This window comes from Dromiciops gliroides, chromosome 3 (assembly GCF_019393635.1).
Source record: "Dromiciops gliroides isolate mDroGli1 chromosome 3, mDroGli1.pri, whole genome shotgun sequence".
Taxonomy (NCBI): Eukaryota; Metazoa; Chordata; class Mammalia; order Microbiotheria; family Microbiotheriidae; genus Dromiciops; species Dromiciops gliroides.
Genome location: NC_057863.1, coordinates 646,280,330 through 646,305,729, shown reverse-complemented (window position 1 = coordinate 646,305,729; position 25,400 = coordinate 646,280,330). Strand labels below are relative to the sequence as shown.

Genomic DNA, 25,400 nt, shown 5'->3' with positions numbered 1-25,400 from the left:
AAATAGCAAAATTATATTACAAACATTTCTATTTATCAGTTCTGCCTCTGGATAGAGAGAGCATCTTCCTTCATATGTCATTTATAGTTAATTTGGGTTATTTATAATAGTCCAAATAACTTATTCACTAAAAGTCATTCTTAAAACAATATTGCCAGGGTAGCTAGGTGGCGTAGTGGGTAGAGCACCAGCCCTGGATTCAGGAGGACCTGAGTTCAAATCCGGCCTCAGACACTAAACACTTACTAGCTGTGTGAACCTGAGCAAGTTACTAACCCCAATTGCGTCACCAAAAAATTTTTAAAAAAGAAAGAAAAGGCAAAAAAAAAGAAAGAAAGTGAAAATAGTATACTTACATCTAAAAAAACCCAAACCAATATTGCCATTGCTGTAAAATAAAGAAAGTGTGGGGCAGCTAAATGGTGCAGTGAATAGAGCACCAGCCCTGGAGTCAGGAGTACCTGAGTTCAAATCCGGCCTCAGACACTTAACACTTACTAGCTGTGTGACCCTGGGCAAGTCACTTAACCCCAATTGCCTCACTAAAAATAAAAAATTAAATTAAAAAAAATCCATAAAATTAAAAAAATTAAAATAAAGAAAGTGCTTGGGAAAGCACTTGGTAAACAATAGGTAGAAATCAAATCACTGCTTATTCCCTTCCCTTCTTTCCCACCATCTGTGCTAGAATTTGAGGGCAATAGGAAGGAAGATGAAAGACAAACTTCCTATACTAGGGACAAGAAGTGTTTTAGGCTACCAAGTGATGCTAGTTGGTGGTAGAGTGGATAAAGCACCAGCCCTGAAATCAGGAGAACCTGAGTTCAAATCCAGCCTCAGACACGTGACACTTACTAGCTGTGTGACCCTGGGCAAGTCACTTAACCCTTATTGATCATCTGTCCTTTGGAATTATATCTTGCATCACTATATTGCTGAGAAGAGTTACCTCTATTACATTTGATCGTCACACAATGTTGCTATTACTGTGTACAAAGTTTTCTTCTTTCCGCTCATTTCGCTCTGCATCAATTTATGTAACTCCAGGTTTTTCTGAAATCTAACTGCTTACTGTTTCTTATAACATTCTATGACATTCATATGCCACAATTTGTTTAGCCACTGCCCAATGGATGGGCAGCCCCTCAATTTCTAATTCTTTGCCACCAGAAAAAAGACCAGCTATAAATACTTTTGTACATGTGGGTCCTTTTTCCCATTTTTATGATCTCTTGGGGACATTGACATAGTAGCTATATTGGTGGCTCAGAAGGTATGCACTTCTATGCATGCCCACAAATTTCAGAACTTCTTGCAGGATCATAGATGATCACTGAAAGCCAGCTAAAAGGACATGGAGTCCAACCCCCTCATTTTACAGATCTGGAAACTGAAGTTCAGTGATTAGCCCAGGAAGCCACTGCTAAGAAAAACTGAAAACAAGTTCCAAGACAGATCTTCCTGCCCTCAAATCTAGCACTTGCTTCCCCACAACCCCCAGAGGTCTCTTGTAATCACTACTCTCTTAAACTTGCCTTCACCTCACTCACCTGGACAGCAGCTCCTCAGGCCTTCTTGCTCCAACAGCCCTGGTGCTTCCCTTTGCTCAAAACAAGAGATCACGTCTTCTCTGGGAACTGGAAGTCCTGAGTAGGGATATTAGAGATGAGCATGGAGGGAAACGTGTCATTTAATTTTCTTTAGGGAAAGGAGAGAGGACCACTTGGTTTTGAGGTTATCCCATTATGTTCACACATGTGAGTCTATAATCCCCACTTAGTGTTTGTAATGCAAGTAACCCAAAAGAGCATGTTTTCCACAACCTGTTCTGAGAAAGCCAAACCCTCTACCCCCAATTCTCCACCCAGCCACATCCTGTTATGCTCCATTCTGGAAGAAATTTCTAATCCCCAAACTGGGTGACAAGGGTGATTGGCCCAGAGCAGCCTTGAGCCTGGGAACTTAGAAAATGAAATTTTGGGCTTGGTGCACCTTCTCCAAAGGGAGATGGGTTCATTCCAAAGATTCCACTATCTAGAAAGTAAATGGAGCTGGTAGTGCAGTCAAGAAAGCCCTGGACCTAGAAGTAGGAATGCCTGAGATTAAATCCAGCTTCATACAGTTACTAGCAGTATGCCCCTTAGTAAGAAACTTGGCCTTTGTTTGCCTCAGTTTCCTATCACCTCATATGGAAGGTTATTTAAGGATAAATGAGCAGAACATTTTTTAAAGTTTTATTTTAAATTTATGGAATAAAACCAGTACTTCCATAACACAGTACTACAAAAAAAAAAAAAACCATTTCAGATGAAAGTTAAATTAACTATGCACAACTTCCTATTCCTTTCAAATAGAAAACAAAATTATAATGTAAAATTTTTCTTCCTACCCCCCAACCTAAGGATGGCTACAAATAGAAAGAAATAGGTGTGACTGTATACACACACAAAATACACATACACATACATATAAATATATAAAATAGCAAAATTATATTACGTACATTTATATTTATCAGTTCTGCCTCTGAATGGAGGGAGCATCTTCCTTCATATGTCATTTATAGTTAATTTGGGTTATTTATAATAGTCCAAATAACTTATTCACTCAAAGTCATTCTTAAAACAATATTGCCGCCAGCTAGGTGGCGCAGTAGATAGAGCACCGGCCCTGGATTCAGGAGGACCTGAGTTCAAATTTGACCTCAGACACTTTACACACTTACTAGCTGTGTGACCCTGGGCAAGTCAGTTAACCCCATTTGCCTCACACAAAAAAAAAAAAAAAAAAGAAAATATTGCCAGGCCAGCTAGGTGGCATAGTGGGTAGAGCACCAGCCCTGGATTCAGGAGGACCTGAGTTCAAATCCGGCCTCAGACACTTAACACTTACTAGTTGTGTGACCTTGGACAAGTCACTTAACCTCAACTGCCTCACAAAACAAAACAAAATATTGCCATTGCTGTAAAATAAAGAAAGTGCTTGGTACAGCACCTGGCAAATAGTAGGTGGAAATCACTGCTTATTCCCTTCCCTTCCCTTCTTTCCCACCATCTGTGCTGGAATTTGAGGGCAATAGGAAAGAAGATGAAGGATAAACCTCCTATACTAGGGACAACAAGTGTTTTAGGCTACCAAGTGATGCTTGCTAAAAAGACTATTCTGGGGGGCAGTTGGTGGTGCAGTGGATAAAGCACCAGCCCTGGATTCAGGAGTACCTCTGAGTTCAAATCCAGCCTCAGACACTTGACACTTACTAGCTGTGTGACCCTGGGCAAGTCACTTAACCCTCACTGCACCCCCCCCAAAATATACCTATATATATTTCCCATTAGTCATGTTGTGAAAGAAAATTCACAACAAAAGGGCATAACCTTAACAAAGAACGACAAAAGAAAAAAACAGTAGGGTTCAATCTGCATTCAGATTTCACAATGTCTTTTTCTGGATGTGGTGAGCATTTTCCATCAAGTATTCTTTGGAATTATGTCTTGCATCACTATATTGCTGAGAAGAGTTACATCTATTACACTTGATCATCACACAATGTTGCTGTTACTGTATACAAAGTTCTCTTGGTTCTGCTCATTTCATTCAGCATCGATTTATGTAACTCCAGGTTTTTCTGAAATCTACCTGCTTACTGTTTCTTACAATGTTCTATTACACTCACATACCACAATTTGTTTAGCCATTGCCCAATGGATGGGCAGCCCCTCAATTCCTTAAAGACCAGCTATAAATACTTCTGTACATGTACATGCGGGTGCTTTTCCCTTTTATGATCTCTTGGGGACATAAGCATAGTAGCTGTATTGGTGGCTCAGAGGATACGCAGTTTTATCAATGCCCACAAATTTCAAACAGGGACTTCTTGTAGGATCATAGATGATCACTGAAAGCCAGCTAAAAGGACATGGAGTCCAACCCCCTCATTTTACAGATCAGGAAAATGAAGGTCCGTGATTAGCCCAAGAAGCCACTGCTAAGAAAAACTGAAAACAAATTCCAAGACAGGTCTTCCTGCCCTCAAATCTAGCACTTGCTTCACCACAACCCCTAGAGGTCTCTTGTAAACACTACTACCTTAAATTTACTCACTCACCTGGACAGCAGCTCCTCAGGCCTTCTTGCTCCAACATTCCTGGTGCTTCCCTTTGCTCAAAATAAGAGATCAGATCGTCTCTGGGAACTGGAAGTCCTGTGTAGGGATATTAGAGATGAACATGGAGGGAAACTTGTCATTTAGTTCTTTTTAGGGAAAGGAGAGAGGATGCCGGGCTACTTCATTTTGAGGTTTATCCCATTTTGTTCATACATGTGAGTCTATAATCCCCTGTTAGGGTTTGTGATGCAAGGAACCCAAAACAGCATGTTTTCTACAACCTGTTCAGAAAAATGGACAAACCCACTACCCTAAAACCCACTCAGCCCCATCCTGTTATGCTCCATTCTGGAAGAAACTTCTAATCCCAAAACTGGGTAAAAAGGGTGATGGGGGGGTGGGGGGCAGCTAGGTGGCACAGTAGATAGAGCACTGGCCCTGGATTCAGGAGGATCTGGGTGCAAATCGGGCCTCAGACACTTGACACTTACTAGCCATGTGACCCTGGCCAAGTCCCTTAACCCCAATTGCCTCACAGAAAAAAAAAAAAAAAGGGTAATTGTCCCAGAGTAGCCTTGAGCCTAGGACCTTATAAAATGAAAATTTGGGCTTGGTGCATCTTCTCCAAAAGAAGATGGATTATTCCAAAGATTCCACTATCTAGAAAGTAAAGGGAGCTGGTAGTGCAGTGGACAAAGCCCTGGACCTAGAAGCAGGGATGCCTGAGTTTAAATCCAGCTTCATACAGTTACATGCCCTTGATAAGAAACTGGCCTTGTATTGATTTCCTGTCAACCTAATATGGAAGGGTATTGTAAGGATAAATGAGCAGAACATTTTTTAAAGTTTTATTTTAAATTTATGGAATAAAACCAGTACTTCCATAACACAGTACTACAAAAAAAAAAACCAACCCATTTCAGATGAAAGTTACAGCAACTATGCACAACTTCCTATTCCTTTCAAATAGAAAACAAAATTATGTAAATTTTCTTCTTCCCACCCCCCCCCCCAACCTACGGTTGGCTACAATTATAAAGAAATAGGTGTGACTGTATACACACATATATGCATACACATACATATAAATATATAAAATAGCAAAATTACATTACATACATTTCTATTTATCAGTTCTGCCTCTGGATGGAGAGCATCTTCCTTCATATGTCATTTATAGTTAATTTGGGTTATTTAAAATAGTCCAAATAACTTATTCACTCAAAGTCATTCGTAAAACAATATTGCCATTGTTGTAAAATAAAGAAAGCTCTTGGCACAGCACCTGGCAAATAGTAGGTAGAAATCACTGTTTATTCCCTTCCCTTTTTTCCCAGCATCTGTGCTGGAATTTGAGGGCAAGAGGAAGGACGATGAAGGACAAACTTCCTATACTAGGGACAACAAGTGTTTTAGGCAACCAATTGATGCTTGCTAAAAAGAAGACTACTCAGTTGGTGGCACAGTGGATAAAGCACTGGCCCTGGATTCAGGAGGACCTGAGTTCAAATCCAGCCTGACACTTGACTCTTACTAGCTGTGGGATCCTGGGCAAGTCACTTAAACCTTGTTGCCCCTCTTCCCCCCCCCCCCCCCCCGCAACAACAACAACAACAAAAACATGGGGGCGGCTAGGTGGAGCAGTGGATAAAGCACCGGCCCTGGATTCAGGAGTACCTCTGAGTTCAAGTCTGGCCTCAGACACTTGACACTTACTAGCTGTGTGACCCTGGGCAAGTCACTTAACCCCAATTGCCCCACAAAAACCAACCAACCAAAGAAACAAAACAACAATAATATATATATATATATATATATATATTTGCATTAGTCATGTTATGAAAGAAAATTCAGAACAAAAGGGCAAAACGTTAGAAAAGAAAAAGAAAAAACAGTAGGGTTCAATCTGCATTCAGATTTTACAATGTCTTTTTCTGGATGTGGTGAGCATTTTCCATCATGTCTCCTTTGGAATTCTATCTTGCATCATTATATTGCTTAGAAGAGTTACCTCTATTACACTTGATCATCACACAATGTTGCCGTTCCTGTGTACAAAGTTCTCTTGGTTCTGCTCATTTCACTCAGCATCAATTTATGTAACTCCAGGTTTTTCTGAAATCTACCTACCTTGTTACTGTTTCTTACAACATTCTATGACATTCATATATCACAATTTGTTTAGCCACTGCCCAATGGATGGGCAGCCCCTCAATTTCTAATTCTTTGCCACCAAAAAAAGACCAGCTATAAAAACTTTTGTACATGTGGGTCCTTTTCCCATTTTTATGATCTCTAGGGGACATAGACATAGTAGCTGTATTGGTGGCTCAGAGGGTGTGCAGTTTTATGCATGCCCACAAATTTCAGAACTTCTTGCAGGATCATAGATGATCACTGAAAGCCAGCTAAAAGGACATGGAGTCCAACCCCCTCATTTTACAGATCTGGAAACTGAAGTTCAGTGATTAGCCCAGGAAACCACTGTTAAGAAATATCTGAAAACAAATTCCAAGACAGATCTTCCTGCCCTCAAATCTAGCACTTGCTTCACCACAACCCCCAGAGGTCTCTTGTAATCACTACTCTCTTAAACTTGCCTTCACCTCACTCACCTGGACAGCAGCTCCTCAGGCCTTCTTGCTCCAACATTCCTGGTGCTTCCCTTTGCTCAAAACAAGAGATCACGTCTTCTCTGGGAATTGGAAGCCCTGAGTAGGGATATTAGAGATGAGCATGGAGGGAAACGTGTCATTTAATTTTCTTTAGGGAAAGGAGAGAGATTGCAGGGCCACTTGATTTTAAGGCTCATCCCATTATGTTCACACATGTGAGCCTATAATCCCGTTAGTGTTTGTAATGCAAGTAACCCAAAATAGTTTTCTACAACCTGTTCTGAGAAAGCCAAACCCTCTACCCCTAATCCCCCACCCAGCCCCATCCTGTTATGCTCCATTTGGGAAGAAACCTCTAAACCCCAAACTGAGTGACAAGGGTGATTGGCCCAGAGCAGCCTTGAACCTGGGACCTTAGAAAATGAAATTTTGGGCTTGGTGCACCTTCTCCAAAGCGAGATGGATTCATTCGAAAGATTCCACTCTCTAGAAAGTGAAGGGAGCTGGTAGTGCAGTTAAGAAAGCCCTAGACCTAGAAGCAGGGATGCCTGAGTTTAAATCCAGCTTCATACACTTACTAGCAGTATACCCCTTGCTAAGAAACTTGGCCTTTGTTTGACTCAATTTCCTATCACCTAATACGGAAGGTTATTGTAAACATACATGAGCAGAACATTTTTAAAAATTTTACTTTAAATTTATGGAATAAAACAAGTACTTCCATAACACAGTACTACAAAAAATATTTCAGATGAGAGTTACATCAACTATGCACAACTTCCTATTCCTTTCAAATAGAAAACAAAATTATAATGTAAATTTTTTTCTTCCCACCCCCAACCTAACGATGGCTACAATTATAAACAAATAGGTGTGACTGTATACACACATATACACACACAATATACACATACATATAAATATATAAAATAGCAAAATTATATTACATACATTTATATTTATCAGTTCTGCCTCTGGATGGAAGGAGCATCTTCCTTCGTATGTCATTTATAGTTAATTTGGGTTATTTATAATAGTCCAAATAACTTATTCACTCAAAGTCATTCTGAAAACAATATTGCCAATGCTGTAAAATAAAGAAAGTGCTTGGCACAGCACCTGGCAAATAGTAGGCAGAAATCACTGCTTATTCCCTTCCCTTCTTTCCCACCATCTGTGCTGGAATTTGAGGGCAAGAGGAAGGAAGATGAAGGACAAACCTCCTATACTAGGGACAACAAGTGTTTTAGGCTACCAAGTGATGCTTGTTAACAAGATGGCTACTCCAAATACAAGACTCATCACAAAGAGGAAAGGTGGCAAGGAAAAGCTCCCTGAGCAGTTTTCAGAGATTTGGGACACAAAAGTCATGTCTGGGTAGAGGCTCAACTCAATAAGCTCTCGGATTAGTTCCACGTCTGAGATGTTTCCACACTGATTTGATCTTTGATCTGAGACTAACTAGAATTGGTAAGACACAACTTCAGGAGCAGCAAAGGAGACCCTCAGGTTCCTGTTTCCACAGTGCAAAGACTTTCTCATGAAAACCAGGCAGCAGGAGGGCCCTTGTCTCTTGGGCCCAGGAGACCAGCACCTTTCCCATTTGAGTATTTCATTGATGTTTCAAGCCCTGCCCACTCAGGAATGAAGATATTCCCTTTGATTATAGAGTTACCAGAGGAAGTGTCCTTACCCAGGGAGAGCAGGTTCTGGGCATTCTCCAGCATGACCTCCTTGTACAACTCCTTCTGAGGATGGTCCAAGAGGCCCCATTCCTCCTGGGTGAAATCCACAGCCACATCCTTGAAGGTCACCAACTCCTAAACCACCAAAAGTCATAAGAAGTAGAGATGAAATATAATTCAGAATTCAATAGTGCAGCCCTCATCAGTTTACAGGAAGAAATTGAAACTCAGGGAAGGGATTTGCCCAAAGGTCATACATAACCTTTCTGAGTGTCAGAGTCAAGTCTTGAAACCACAGTCAGGAAGAGCCTGCCTGAATTTTGAGAAAACCATTTTATATGATTAGTTAGAATAAAGCAGAGCAATGTCTTATTATGGAATTGATAACTGCCAGATCCTCACCTCCTCCCCATTCCCAGACCAATGAATTGCCTGGGGCTGACCAATCTTTGTCAATTCCAGACTCTGGATTTTCTTATAAATCTCCCCCAAACAAATTCTCCCCTCCCAAAGATTCCCCAGCTTACTCCCAGGACTTTAGGTTATTCTGTAAGAGTCCATTTACATTAAGTAGTTTCTATTTAGAGTAAAGTAGTGTCTATACTAAACTCCAGGGAAGTCTTATAAATAGCTTTGTTAAAAGTTCATTTACATTAAGTAAAGTAGTTTCTATACTTAACTCCAGGGCAGTAGCAGTGTTCCCATGGTTCTTTTAACCCAGATAAACCTTATCCTCAGTGCCCATCTTTGGGTATTCCTAGCATTCTTTAAATATAGCACTAGGAGTTTTATCTCCTCTGCCCCAATCAAAGATCTTATTTCTCCTATACTGATTGTTTTATGAACTTTCAAATTGACAGAATGCTTCTCCCTGTGGAGTTAGGAAGAAAGTTTGTGTTCTATTTGTGAAGTAGATGGATCTGTGGAGGAGAATGAGAGAGGATGATGGGAGATTTTTTCCTCATTAGAACTGATATATATGATATGTTCTAAAGAAAATTCTGCAGAGTTTGAGAAGCTCATGGATACAGCAAATTATAGGCAGAACTGATTTTTTGTGATCATTAAAAGAGAATAAGAGGGGTCAGCTAGGTGGCGCAGTGGATAAAGCACTGGCCCTGGATTCAGGAGAACCTGAGTTCAAATCCAGCCTCAGACACATGACATTAGCTGTGTGACCCTGGGCAAGTCACTTAACCCTCATTGCTCTGCAAAAAATAAAAAAAAATTAAATTAAAAGAGAGAGAGAGAGAGAGAGAGAGAATGAGAGTAATAATGTGTCCTCAGTAGGTAGGATACATTATTCAAGTCCTGGGAACTTCTCTCCCCCCCTCCAACATTCCTTCCTTTTCCTGCTGAATTAACAGCTAACCAGTAGAAGATACTCCTCTAAGATAAGAACAGCCTACGTTATTCTAACTCTAGAGGCTTATCCCCCGCCCCTTCCCAAAATTTCTTTCCTTTCCCTGCTGAGTTAGCAGAGGTTTTCTGAAGTTAGTGAACAAAGAATCCCCAAATCTCAGGGTCTGGTTAACTTAGTAGGAGAGATAGAACAAAGATGTAGAGAAAGAGAGGAAGAAATGGAAAGAGAAATGAAAGCAATGCAGGAGAGTCATGAGAAAAAAGTCAACAGTTTGAAAAGCCAAATGGAAAAGGAGATTAAAAAACTGTCTGCTGAAAATAATTGCCTAAGAATTAGGATTGAACAAATGGAAGCTAGTGACCTTATGAGAAACCAAGACACAGTAAAGCAAATCCAATTGAATGAAAAAATAGAGGGCAATGTGAAATATCTCCTTGGAAAAACAGCTGACCTAGAAAATAAATCTAGGAGAGATAATTTGAAAATCAAGAGCTTAGACACCATCCTCCAAGAGATTGTGAGGGAAAATTGCCTTGATATTCTAGAAGCAGAAGCTAAAACAGAAATTGAAAGAATCCACTGATCACCTCCTGAAAGAGATCCCAAAAAGAAAACCTCCAGGAATATTATAGCCAAATTCCAGAACTCCCAGGTCAAGGAGAAAATATTGCAAGCAGCTAGAAAAAAGGAATTTAAATACCGTGGAGCTCCAGTAAGGATAAAGCAAGATCTAGCAGCTTCTACATTAAAGGACTGGAGGGCATGGAATATGATATTCCAGAGGGCAAAGGAACTGGGACTACAGCCAAAAATCACATACCCAGCAAAATTAAGCATCATCTTTCAGAGGCAAACATGGAACTTCAAGGAGAAAGAAGACTTTCAGGCATTTGTTATGAAAAGACCTGAACTGAATAGAAAATTTGACTTTCAAATACAAGACCCTGGAGAAGCATAAAAAGATAAACAGGAAAAAGACTTCATGAGGGATATTAAAAGATCAAACAATTTATATTCCTACATGGGAAGATAATACTTCAAACTCATAAGAACTATATCCTTATATCAGTAAGGATTTAATAGAGGACACGGGTCTGAACTGAATACAAAGGGATGTTATGTTTTGTTCTTTGTGGGGTGTCTTATGTCTGGGGCCGGACTTGGGCTTGGGGCCTCCTGGGTCCAGGGCTGGTGCATTGTCCACTGTGCCACCTAACTGACCCATAATGACATCCTTAAAATAGGGTTGAGGTGTAGGAGAAATAGACTGGGGGAGGGGGAAGGGGAGAGATGGTCTGGGGAGAGGTTGTTCACATGAAGGAAACAAGAAAAAAGCTTATGGAGGGAAGGGGAAGAGGGGGAAGGAATTGGGGAGTAAGTGAACCTTAATATCATCAGAATTGACTCAAAGAAGGACTAACATACATACTCAAGTGGGTATAGTAATATATTTTTGCCCTGAGGGAGGGGGAGGGAGATAAGGGGGGGAGGGGAAGGAGGGAAGAACAGATTTGGGGAGAGAGTAGTAAAAAGCAAAATACTTTCAAGGAAGGTAAAGATGTTCTACATAACAGCACAAGTATGAAATATTGAATTGCTTGATTTCATAGGGAGGGTTGAGGAGAGAGGGAGGAAGAAAATTTGGAACATAGAATTAGCTCAAAGACCTTAAACTCATCAGAGTTGGCTCATGGAGGGAATAATATTCACACCCGGTTGGGAGGAGTAATCTATTTAACTTTATAGGAAAGTATGAGGGGAAGAGGATAAGGAAGGAAGGGTGGAAAAAAAAAGGGAGTGCAGAGTAGGGGAGGGGACAGTTAGAAATAAAACACTTTTGAGGAGGAATACTTTAAAAGAAGATAGAAAATAGAGTAAATATCATGGGAAGGGAATAGTATGGAGGGAAATAGTTATGATGACTTTGCTGGGCTAATATGAAGAAAATTCTTTGTCAAGTTTAAGGTACTTTATTTAGGTTATGATGAACAGGACACTATCAGAAAAACCTGGAAAGACCTACATGAACTGAAGCAGAGTGAAATGTACTGTATACAAAATAAACAGCAATAGTGTAAGATGAAAAAAAAAAAAGAAAAGTGTGTTGTTTAAAATCTAAATGTGGGGGGCACCTAGGTGGCGCAGTGGATAGAGCAATGGCCCTGGAGTCAGGAGTACCTAAGTTCAAATCCGGCCTCAGACACTTGACACTTACTAGCTGTGTGACCCTGGGCAAGTCACTTAACCCCAATTGCCTCACTAAAAAAAAAAAAATCTAAATATGGGTTCTAATCTGCCCCCCCCACCTCACTGATAAATTCAGAAAGAGTTTAGGCTTTTAAAGATTTATTAAAGCTTGGATCTATTTGGTATAAAAAAAAACCAATAAAGGAAATGACATGGGTATAGAAATTCTAATGAAAAATTTTGAAACTAGCCATGGGAATCAGAAAGAGACATGTGCAGGAAAGGCCAAATTTGTCCCCAAATTCACCTTATGACATGTAAACCCCCAAAACACACCTCCACAGAAAAAGGTACCCACCTCAGGGGTTGGCTTAGGACCCCCGGAACTCCAAATTAGGGTATGCCCTTCCCTGTACCTTGGAAAGGTGGATTATAATGAGAAGGACAGGCCCTCAGTTGTACCTCCCCAAGGTAGAGATTATTATAATGAGACTGATAATCAATTTATCCATACTATAAATATAACTGTCTTTCCTTTCCTTATTTGAGAGTTACATTTCCACTATTCTGGTTCTCTCCCTGTGTTCACCCATAGTACTGCAATAAAATTTGGCAAACTGAGTCACTGAGTCTCATAATTACATTCCATCCCAGGGCAGCTAGCTGGTACAGTGGATAAAGTGCTGGCAGTGGATTTAGGAGGACCTGAGTTCAAATCCGGCCTCAAACTCTTGACACTTACTACCTGTGTCACTCTGGGCAAGTCACTCAACCCTCATTGCCCCACAAAAACAAAACAAAACAAGAAAATTTCCATCCCACATCATTTAGTGCCAGTGTGACTTAAAGTCCCAGATTCAAACTCTTTTTCCTTTTTTTTCAAAGCCGTAAGGTGAGATCTTGTATTAAGGTAAGTTTGGGACCTGCCTTTAACTGCTGCCCTTGGGTTTGGCTCATTTGGGAGTCCCAGCTGGCTCACCAAAGGGAGTGGGGGTATTTCTCCTTGATCAGGGTTCAAGCAATTTACCCTGAGGGATTTTTTTTTCCTGAAAAGGGAAGAAAGGAATTGCCCTGTTGGCATGACCCAGCAGCTTGGCAGACGTGCTGGATTCGATTCTTTGCTGTTTTAATGGACACCCAGGTGGACACAAGCATGGTGTTGGTAACCCCCGGGAGGTTATGAATGGGTCAGGAAATTTTGACAAATTGGTAGAAGGAAGTAAGGAAAAAACTGTATGTAGCCAAAAACAAACAAATGACTTTACAAACTGGGACAAGTACAATCGCACTGACCTGAAAAAGGAAACAGGTGGTGTTTTATTGCAAAGCTGTCTGGCTACAGCAACCATCTCATTTGGCTCTTGGGTTCCCCAGGATGGAGTATGCATTGTGTTTTTCTCCTCTGTTGCCCTAGAAACCTCAGTCTCATTGGGTGGGCTGCCAAGGTAGGATTTTTCACAGGTGTGATCTTAGCCCAACCCACCTTAAAGGGACAGGGAGAGAAAGCATTCTGCATGACCCCTCGGGTGTATCCTTACAAATTTGGGGGGGAAAAGGAAAAAATTGGACATGGGTGAAAAAGAACAAATGACTTATTTGCAAGAGAAAGATTTAAGTTAACAGACCACCTGATGAACCCCCTGCTAGAGTGGGCTGGTCAGGAAGAAGTCTCCTCTGTGTGCGGCCCTCATCTGTGTGTGACCACTAGACTGCTAGCCTGCTTGTTATCTCGTGCATTTATGTCTGTCAAATGTTGTAACTGTGTTGTACAATCTGTGGGGAATACCCCTGTGGTTATACCCCTGTAGCCTTTCAGAGTGATGGCCTGGCTCTGAAGGTGGGAGAAGGGAAGTCTCTGACTTCTGGATATCTTTACAGATGTGTGTCTACTTTAATTTGGAATTGGGATGTAACTTATTTTCTAGGCATTCATAGCCTTAGATGAACATTGTAAAAGCTGGTTTGAAAATGCTGCTATGGGGGACAGCTAGGTGGCGCAGTGGATAAAGCACTGGCCTTGGATTCAGGAGGACCTGAGTTCAAATCCAGCCTCAGACACTTGACACTTAACTAGCTGTGTGACCGAAGGCAAGGTGACCCTGGGCAAGTCACTTAACCCTCATTGCCCTGCAAAAAAGAAAAAAAAAAAAGAAAGAAAATGTTGTTCCTGGGTGGCCAGGGACTTCCAGGGTGGAGCCAAAATGGTGGAGGAAAGGCAGTGAGCTCTCGAACTCATGACACAATCACTCCAAAAAACATCCAAATAACACCATAGGAAAATGCCTGGAGCAGCAAAACTCACAGAAGAATGTGCTGAAATCATCTTTTTTTTTTTTTTTTGCAGGGCAATGGGGGTTAAGTGACTTGCCCAGGGTCACACAGCTAGTAAGTGTCAAGTGTCTGAGGCTGGATTTGAACTCAGGTACTCCTGCATCCAGGGCCGGTGCTCTATCCACTGCGCCACCTAGCCGCCCCCTGAAATCATCTTCTAACCAAGAACGACTTGTAAGGTCAGGAGGGAGCTGCTGTGCTGAGACAGGAGTGGAGCCCACAGTCACCGCAACACAGACCCAGTCCCAGGAAGTCCTCACCAGAGAAGGAGACCCCCAGAGCCTCTGAATCAGCTAAAGCACCAGTGTCGTCTGGAACTAAGCACACAGTCTGGTGAGTGGGCTGAGCCCTGGGCAGGGGGGAGACTACAGGGGTCTATGCTGGTGCTAAGACAGAACTTGGATTTTACACCCCTGCTGAGAACCAGGTGGTAGGCTCGAGTAGCAGTGGCCCAGGTGGGGGAGGTGCACAGGCTCCTCAGAGCTAACAACCACAACACACAAAGCTGGTTGTTTAGCAAGTTGGTCTGGGGTCATCTAGGACCAGTGAACAGGCCGGGCAAGTGAAGAACCTGATTCTTCTTAAATCATACCACCTGGGACTTCTTAAGCTTGGGATACTGCAGCCTGGAAACAGTGCCCCACTTTAAGGAGCTAAAAGTCAAGTAAAAGAAAGGCAAGATGAGCTGACAGAGAAAGGTGAGGACCATAGAAAGTTTCTTCAGTAACAAGGAAGACCAAGGGGCACCCTCACAGGAAGATGTCAACATCAGGGCCCCTATATCTAAAGCTTCCAAGAAAAATAAGAATTGGTCTCAGGACATAGAGGTGCTCAAAAAGGACTTTGAAGATAAAGTTAGAGAGGTGGAGGAAAAAAATGGAAAGAGAAATGAAGGTGATGCAGGAAAGACATGAGAAAAAAGTCAACAGCTTGAAAAGCCAAATGGAAAAGGAGGTACAAAAGCTCTCTGATGAAAATAATTGCCTAAGAATTAGGATTGAACAAATGGAAGCCAGTGACTTTATGAGAAACCAAGACACAATAAAGCAAATCCAAATGAATAAAAAAATAGAGAGCAATGTGAAATATCTTCTGGGAAAAACTGCTGACCTGGAAAATAGGTCTAGGAGAGATAATTTGAAAATTATTGGTCTACCTGAAAACCATGATCAAGGAAAGAGCTTAGCTAAAATATAAATTGAAAGAATTCACCAATCACCTCCTAAAGATATCCCAAAAGGAAAACTTCTAGGAATATTATAGCCAAATTCCAGAGCTCTTAGGTCAAGGAGAAAATACTGCAAGCTGCCAAAAAGAAAGAATTCAAGTACTGTGGAGCCCCAGTCAGGATAGCACAGGATCTAGCAGCTTCTACATTAAAGGACTGGAGGGCATGGAATATGATATTCCAGAGGGCAAAGGAATTGGGATGACAACCAAGAATCACCTACCCAGAAAAACTCAGTATAATCTCTCAGAGGAAAAAATGGGACTTTAATGAAAAAGAAGACTTTCAGATATTTGTGATGAAAAGACCTGAAATGGCAAATCTGACTTTCAAATACAAGACCCTAGAGAACTATAAGAAATTGGAGTTGGGGGACATACCTGGGGTCATACAGTGGGTGACTGTCTTGTGTCTGAGGCCGGGTTTTGGCTCTGAGCCCCCTGGGTCCAGGGGTGGTGCTTTGTCCACTGTGTCACCTAGCTGCCCCAGGATAACATCCTTAGGGTTAAATTGAGGAGTGTTGGGGAATGAACTGGGGGAGGGGGAAGGACAGAGGTGAAATCCTACGTGAAAAAAACAGTGGGAGTGGGGGAAGAGATGGAAGAGGAGCAGGGCAGTAAATGAATTTTACACTCATCAGAAAAGGCTCAAAGACCTTAAACTCATCAGAGTTGGCTCAAGGAGGGACTAACAAACATACCCAACAGGGTGGGAGTAATCTATTTAATCTGGGCAGTAAAGGAGCCTAACACTCATCAGAATTGGCTCAAAGACCTCAATCTCATTAGAATTGGCTCAAGGAAGGAATAATGTACACATTCAATTGGGTGGAGTAATCTCTCTAACCCTGCAGGAAAATAGGAGGGGAAGGGGACAAAAAGAGAGAGGGGCAAAAGAAGGAAGGGCAGATTGGAAGAGGGGCAGACAGAAGCAAATCCTTTTTGAAGAGCGATAGGATCAAAGAAGATGATTAGCAGAATAAATATCATGGGGAAGGGAATAGGATGGAAGGGAAAATAGCTAACAATAGTAATCATGAAAAAGAGAAAAGGGGGAAAATTGTACAAAAAATATTTATAGCAACTCTTTGTGGAGACTAAAAATTGAGAATCAAGGGAATGTCCATCAATTGAGAAATGATGGAAAAAGCTGTTCTAAATGATTGTGGTGGAATGGTCATGTGCTACAGGAAATGACAAACAGGATGATCCCAGAAAAAACTGGAAAGACCAATGAACATCAATGTATAGTGAAGTGAGCAGAGTTGGGAGGACATTGTGGGTAGTGACAGCAGTATTGTTCAATGAGCAATTGTGAATGACTTAACTACTCTCAGCAATGCAATGATCCAAGACAATCCCAAGGAACTAATGAGGAAGCTTACTATTCACCCCCATAGAAAGAACTGATAAAAAGAACATTTGTGGATTGTACATATATAACCTGGCTAAAAAAAAAAAAAGAAAATGCTGCTACTTTGAAATCTTCTGTAGTGGAATGGTTAAAAATCAGGAACTATTTTAATGTGTAAGAGTTTTAATGAAAGATGATCTCTTGTTGAGCATGACTTGTGCTGCTGCTTTCTTTCTTCTCCCCCTCCCCCACACAGTGCTGGCTGCTCAGCAAGGGAGCAGTGAGAGAATGTTTAGAAAATCTTAAGAAACTGTTCAGAATATTTTAAATAATTGGTAAAATCAAATAGAAAGAAAACTGTGCCATTTTGTACTGACTGTACAAATTTGGAATCCTGAGGAAAAAAAGGGGGGGAGGGAGTATTTTTAAGGTACACTGCCACTTTAAGTGTTCACCTGCCATTTCAAGGTTTGTGAATTCTGGAAGAAACCAAAGAGTAATTGAGTTTGAGTGGAAAAGTAAAATATGGTTGGAATACTGCTAAGGTTGGTGTATGTGGGTTAAAAACAAAGCAATTGGAGGGGGTGGAGCCAAGATGGCGGAGAGGAAGCAGCAAACTGCCTGAGCTCTCCTTCTGTTCCCTCAAAAAGAACATTAAATCAAGCCTCTGGACGGATTCTGAAACTACAGAACCTGCAAAGGGACAGAGAGACACAGTCCTCCAACCAGAGATAATTTAGAAGACTTCAGGAAAAGGTCAGTCTGACTCGGGCAAAAGGGAGGCCCAGCGCAGGGCAGCAACCCAGCGCCGAGGGGGTCAGGGCAAGTCAGCAGGAACTGTGGGCCACAGCCGAACAACTGAGGCCCCTGGAACCTGGTTCAAAAATCTGGTGGCCAAGAAGGACAGTGGAAAAACCTACCTGCACCAGCCGGGAGGGCAACGAACAGGTCAGGCGGGAACAGATGCCAGGAGCGGGTGCCTGGCTGGCCGAGTGCACCCAGACAGGAAGTGCAGGGCGGGGGATCTCCACACACCATAAAGGCCTCAGAGTAAAAAGTCGGTCACACAGCACCTATACCCCTGCACAAGAAGCCCAAAACAGGGACTCTGGTGCCCCGAGAGCAGACCTCTTCTCATATTAAAGTCAGAAGAGGAATCTGGGATAATTTTCTTTGGTGGGTCTGAAAAAACTGCTGCCCTCACTATTCCTTTTGTTGGGTAATTTGAACGTGAAACTTATACTTACAAACTTACCACTGTAATAGAATAAATTTCTAATTTTACTGCATTAGGGTTACAGGAATTGGAAGAGTGCTTGAACTCTCTGGCAAATGTGGTCCTGGACTGAGGCAGAGTCTATATGGTTCAGAACACCTCCTGAAGGTTGAGCTGCCATACAGAAATTAGCTGGCTGGGTGAAACTGTTCACAACTGTTTGCTTTGTCCAGGTATTCATGGAACTCTTAGATTTATTCTGTATTAGGGTCCCTGTTGCCCCTTGGTCTGTTTGTGAATCATTTGTGTTTTGTGTTGTGGTTCTTGCATTTGTAACTCTAGTTCCTAGATCTCCCTCAATTCATAAACCCGCTGTGGGCCCCTACTTCACCCCCACTCAGCAGGAAGCAGCAACAGAAGAGATGATCTTTGTCCTTTTTCCTGGGGCATATGAAAAGCGGGGAAAGATGTAGGAGGTGAAAAAAGGGTTAATAGAAAAACCTAAGATCCAAGCTCTAATTCAGATATTAGCTCCAAAAGGCAGTTAGACCCCAGTTAATGGATAACTTATGCTAGGTTATCGTACCCACAGTGATCAGTACCCATAATAGGACCCTAAAGGGTCAGGTCATATAACAATAAAGGAAATGACATGGGTATAGAAATTCTAATGAAAAATGGAGATATTTTGAAACTAGCCATGGGAATCAGAAAGAGACATGTGCAGGAAAGGCCAAATTTGTCCCCAAATTGACCTTATGACATGTAACCCCCCAAAACACACCTCCACAGAAAAAGGTACCCACCTCAGGGGTTGCCTTAGGACCCCCAGAACTCCAAATTAGGATATGCCTTCCCTTGTACTTCCCAAAGGTGGAGAATATTATGAGACTGATAATCAATTTATCCATTCTATAACTGTCTTTCCTTTCCTTATTTGAGAGTTACCTTTCCACTATTCTGGTTCTCTCCCTGTGGTCACCCACAGTATTGCAATAAAACTTGGGAAACTGAGTCAGAGTCTTGTAATTCTTTTGGAACAACTCACGATCAATTTCACCCCCAAATTCCATCCCAAATCATTGGGCCCACATCAGGGGCAGCAGTGAGGCCATATCTGAGGCAGGGGTCTACATGTTTAGAAGTGTCTGAAAAGATGTGAATTGGGATGGAGGAGGGACTTTGGGTTAGATCAAGGATAAAAAGGGAAGTTTGCTGTGGCCAAGCACCCCACTCTCCTAGAGTGCCTGACCTTTCTTGAAAGATCTTATTAAAATGGCCTTCCTTCTTTGCACCAGACAGGGAGTCAAGCCTCAGTTTATCTGTTTCCAACAGAGAACAAAGTTAGAGGACAGATCTATTTGGTTTCCTGAGGGCATCTTAGTACCTGCTCCAGTCCATAGTAGAGTCCAAATTTCCAAGAAACTGTCTGAAGTATTGTCACACTAACTGGACTCTTTCAAACTTTCCTTTTCCTCTTGTTTTTCTTATGGTCTCTGCCAGTACATAGTACTCGGTACAGGGATTCCTAGATAACAAAGACTAATGAGTGGTCATCTTTATCAATGAGATCTAATGAGAAAGAACTGAAATCAAATAAATGATAGCACCAATTTGGGAGCAAGGGGTTTAGTGCTCTCAAGATAGCAAGGCCCAATGAATCAGCTTAAAATGCGGGAGAGCAGGGCAGTATTGTTCAACTTAATGCCTATTTTTAAAAATAAACATTTTGTTTTAAAGTTTTGAGTTCCCTAATTTCCTCCCTCTCTCCCCTACCTGTTGGTCCTTAAGGGGGTAAGCTATCAGATATAAGTTATACATGCACAATTATGGAAAAGATTTTCATATTAGTCATTTTATATAAGACATGAATAAAAGAAAAAAATGAAAGAAAGTGAAAACCAGCCTGCTTCAGTCTGTGTTCAATCAAAGTCCTTTCTTTGGAGGGGTTAGTGATGCTTCATCAATAGTGCTTTGGGATTATTTTGGATCATTGTATTGCTAAGAAAAGTTAAGTCATTCATAGTTCTTCATCAAGCAATATTGCTGTCTCTGTGCATAATGTTCTCCTGGTTCTGTTCACGTCACTATACATCAGTTCCCTATAACTCTTTCCAGGCCTTTCTGAAATCATCCTGCTTGTCATTTCTTATAGCACAAGAATATTCCATCACCATCATATACTTGCTTGTTTAGCCATATCCCTTTGATTTCCAATTGTTAGCTACCAAAAAAAGGAGTTGCTATAAATATTTTTGTGCAAATAGGTCTTTTTTCTACTTTTGGGGTTGTCTTTGGGATATCAAGCTAGCAGTTTCCTTCTTGGTTATATTAGGCACTCTGATAGGTGTGAGGTGGTACCTCAGAGTTGTATTAATTTTCATTTCTCTGAGCAATAATGATTTAGAGCATTTTTTCACACGGATAGCTTTGATTTCTTTGTCTGAAAAATGCCTGTTCATATCCTTTAACCATTTATCAATTGGGGAATTACTTGTATTTTTATAAATTTGACCCCATGCCTTTATCAGAGATAATTGTTTCAAAAATGCTTTCCTTATAATTTTGGTTACATTGCTTTTGTTTATGCAAAAGCTGTTTTAATTTTACAGAATCAAAACTATCTACTTTATATTTTGTAATGCTTTCTTTATCTTCTTTGGTCCTAAATTCTTTTCCTATATATAAACCTGACAAAAACTACGCCATGTTGTCTGTAATATGTTTACGGTATCACTGTTTATATCTAAATCATGTACCCATTTTTTTTGTGGGGCAATGAGGGTTAGTGACTTGCCCAGGGTCACACAGCTAGTAAGTGTCAAGTATCTGACACCGGATTTGAAATCCGGTAATCCTGAATCCAGGGCCAGTACTTTATCCACTGTGCCACCTAGCTGCCCCCTAATCATGTATCCATTTTGACCTTGTCTTGGTATAATGTCTGAGATATTGGTCTAGACTTAGTTTTTGCCATACTCTTCCAGTTTTCCTAGTAGTTTCTGTCAATTAATGAGTTTTTGTTTCAAAACCTTTGGATCTTTGGACTTATCATAGACTAGATTACCATAGTCACTTATCACAGTATAATTTGTACCTATTCTATTCCATTGATCCATCTCTCTTTTTCTTAGGTCAGCAAAAGATTGTTTTGATAATTACCCCTTTACAATACAGTTTGGGATCTGGTCCTGCTAGATTACCATCCTTTTTTCACTTAATGCCTATTTTTGTAAAGAAATAATCCATAGGGAAGGTATTGCCAGCTTCACAGACCATCCCCTATGTTTATGGAAATGGTTTCAATGCCTGATGTTGGTAGAGTCTGTGCAGAGACTGTACTTACCTGGGGTGAAGGTCTGAAGCTCCCAGGCGCCATTCCCTCTAGCTCCAGGCTCCCTGTGTAGGTAGCAAAGGAACCAATGTTGACTCCATTTTGTAAAGTTCCTCCATCTTGTCCCTGGTCTTTACCTCAAGCTCCTGCTTCCCCCAGCCTTTATGGCCCCACAAATGGAACAACAGCCAAAGCTGTTACTGACAAATGTCACACAGACCTAACCAGGAAGGTTTTAATTCTACACCTTTCTGATAAACATGGAAGAGGCTGGAGCCATCTAGAAAGTCCCTCTCTTCTTTAGCTCAGCACAGAAAAGCCCATCTCCTCCACCCTGTGGATGGAGGAGGCAAAAAGGGGTTAACAGATAAACTGAGGCTTGAGTTCTTTTCAATAGTACATGAAAGGGTTAAGAGAGAAACTAAAGTTTGTGTCCTTATAGTAACAGAGAGGGACTGTCCCTTTCGACCTTCACCATCAATAGAGACAGTAACTAGGGACCATCAACCATTAATAGCCATTAATATTCCTAGATGACAGGACACCTAGAACCAGATCTTAAGTAAAGAGATATCAAAAACTCAGAGACCCTCTGGGTCTGACAACTTTAAGCCTTTCTTTAGGAACATGCACAGAAAGGGCCAAATGTGTCCTTAGGTTTACCCGGTGTTGTGCAAACCCCAAAACACCCCTCCAAGGGAAAAGGTACCTGCCTTAGAGGTTGATTTAGGACCCCAAGATGTCCAAATTAGGATTAAGACTTCCTATGAAGCTCTCAGAAGGAGGGGATTAAGATAATGAGGAGATAACTTGCTTTTTCTCCCTATCAATATAACTATTCTTTACACCCCCTCCCCCATTTGAGACACCTCTATGGTGCTCCTCCTGTGGTCATTTCAATAAAACTTGGGAAAACGGAGTCATTGTCTCTTGTAATTATTTGGAACACCTCATGATCAATTTGATCAATTAAATCCACCCCCCACAACACTGCAATCTTAGTCCCATGCTGACCTCCTTTGTGCCCATACTCTGGGGCACAGCTATTTGTTGACCCTCATAATAAAACTGCTCTAATCTCCCTCCCACTTTGGTGTCTGGACTTGACCCAATATCTGCTTGGGACAACCCTTGGTCCTCTGCAGACTGAGTTGGGGAGGGAGAAGGATCCCAGAGGTGGAAATGTCTCCCTTCTTTCCCTAGGGAGGAAGCTGGCCTACAGAGATTTAGAGAGGGTGAGTTCCCACAGGAGTCATAAAGGCTCTGGCCTCACTCAGGGGAGAGATTCCAACCTACAGAGGGAGGGAGGCAGCAGAGAGGGGCAGGCTTGGAAGGGAAGAGGGTCTGCACAGGAAGCCTACTCCCCTTCCTCTCTTACTCCTCCTCTTCTGCCTCCTCCTCTCCACATTCTCCTAGAGGCCCAAAGACAGAAGGGGCTTGGGATCCCAGCAGGGATGAGAGCACTCAGAGGCTCCATGGCTCCTGAGGCAGAGTTCTCTGCCCTCCCAGCATGCCCTTCCCCCACCAACATACAGAACTCAGACTGACTGACTGATCTAGGAGGGAGAGAAGCAAAGGAGGGTTAAGGATGGGGAGGGCTCTGGAATGGAGCAGCCCAGCAATGACCAGGGGAAGCCAGAGCCTGGAGACCAAATCCAGTCTGGGATTCAGTCCTGAGGGCTCTGAAAGAAGTGGGGGCAGGGAGGCAGGAGCAGCTGCCCTGGGGAAGGAAGGGGAGCAGAGCTACAGCGATCAGGGCAGATAGGACAGCACTGGGGCAGAAGCGCTCGGGCTGAGCCTGGGAACGCAGGAAGACTGTGTCCTGAGGTCGAACTAGAGCTAGGGAGGGCTCCTGGGACCCTCTGCTCAAGCTTAGGCTTGGAATCCCTCAAGGGAGACTGGAGCCAGCAGAGAACCCCACGCCTGGGATTTGATAGGGAACTGGCCCGAGGACCACGGGTTCAGATAAGGGGGCAGGGAAAAGCTTTGGTAACTGTCCAAGGTGGAGCACTAGGGGCGGCAAGGGCAGACTCCGGGATCCCGGAAGGCAGGACAACTCCATCTCTCACCAGGAGGTGGGGACAGGGAACCCACCCCCCTGGGTCCTCTCATAGGGAGGCTGAGATCAGGACTCCGGGATCCCTATGGGCAAAGTCTGAAGTCTGGGAAATGATAGAGTGAGCCAGGAAGTTTGGGAAGTGATTGGGAGTCTGGAAAAGATGTGGGGGCGGGGAGCCAGGCTTGGGAGGGAAACCTGCACCTGGCAGACCTGGAGGACACTCACAATGAGGTCAGAATGAGACTCAATGGCAAGGGCAGCCGACAGAAGCCAGGAAATATGGGGGGAGGGGACGGTCTGGCTCAGACCTACCTGCGACCTGCACGCACAAAGCTGGCTTCCGGAAGGCAGAGAGATCTCAGCTGCAAGGAAAGAAAGGAAATAGATCTGGACTCCAGGGAAAGCAGAGCATTCCCAAGTAAAAGACTTCCTGCTTCTGCCCCACCCCCCAGCGCACTCCGGGAGGGTCTTCCAGTGGCCAAGAGCACAGCTCCTGAGGCCCCCAGGACGGGGTCCAGCCCTTTCCTCCAATCACGGCCGCCCAGCGCTCAAGCTCTCAGACTGCCTCTTCCTCCCTAAGCCCTGCCCTCAGTCACGTGGAATGTCTTCTCTGCAGCAATGATCCCTCCTTCCACCCTGAACTCCTCCCAGGCCTCCAAACTCCACCCCAGGACGCCGACTCCATCTGGGCCAAGCCTGACTCTACCACCTCCCTCCCTCCAATACTATCCCCCTTTTTTCCTCTGAGCAGAAAGACTGCCATGCTAAAACTGCGGCACCAGACTGACCGAAAGTAATGGACCCTGTACTTCGAGAAGCTGGCCGCTAATGGATACTAGGAAAACTGGGAGGCTACACACTGTTAACTATAAATCAGGATTGGATTGGACTGTGTTTCTCCCAGTCAGATGTGTTCTCCCATTGTTGTTATTTGATCCTTTACAAGTAGCCCAGAATGTATGCCAAATACACTTAAAATTCAGCTTTGAAGTAATATTTAAAGGAACTCTAAGAATAAGAAAGGTAACTGGGTCAGAATTAGTTGCTCCTACAGGTAGGATGTGTGAGGGTTGCCCAAAACTTTGGGGGGCTGCTTTCCACCTTTGGTGATTACCTGATCTACCTGACATGGGACTTAGGATAAGTCAGAAGTTTCTCCTATGAGGAGGGAAACCAAAGATGACCAGATTACAGGACATATATAGAGGAATCAAGGGACTAGTAAAGATTAGATTGACCAACTAGATATCAGGACAGACATATACCTAAGAAGGGGAGATAAAATTCTATAGCAAGAAGTCACTTAGGTTTGGCTGACTGAAGCTTAGAGACAGTGACTCCATCAGAGTAGTTTTAATTTGCACTTCTCTAATCAGTAGTGATTGAGAACTTTTTTTTTTCATATGGCTGTAGATAGCTTTAATTTTTCTTTCTGAAAACTGCCTGTTCATATACTTTGACCATTTCACAATTGGGGAATGACTTGTATGCTCATACATTTGACTCAGTTCTCTATATTTTAGATAGGAGGCCTTTATTAGAAACACTGGCTGAAAAAAAAGTTTCCCACATGTTTCACTATTAGTCCTCTTGCAGGTCTTCCTGATATGGGATGCAATCGAGGGTCAAATTGATTGTGAGTCATCCCAAAAGGAATTACAAGACTCAATGACTCAGTTTCCCAAGTTTCATTGCAATACTGTGAGTGAGCACAGAGAGAACCAGAAAAGCGGCAAGGTATTTCTCAAATAGTAAAAGATATTTATAGTATGGATAAATTGATTATCAGTCTCATTATAATAATTTCCACCTTAGGGAGATACAGGGTAGGGCTAATCCTAATTTGGAGTTCCTGGGTTCCTAAGCCAATCCCAGAGGTGGGGACCTTTTTCCATAGAGGTGTGTTTTAGGGGCTTACAAGTCA

At 42.4% G+C, this 25,400-nt stretch overlaps 1 protein-coding gene across 1 annotated transcript in view; it reads right to left on the bottom strand.

The window, feature by feature from the left end:
- The window catches only part of LOC122748972 (zinc finger protein OZF-like), a 101,632-nt gene extending 77,590 nt beyond the window's left edge, over window positions 1–24,042 (bottom strand). The window contains exon 1 of the mRNA XM_043995081.1: window positions 23,789–24,042. The gene's annotated coding sequence lies outside the window, so the exon portion shown is untranslated. The remainder of the gene's footprint in view (window positions 1–23,788) is intronic.
- Window positions 24,043–25,400: the final 1,358 nt, after the last annotated feature.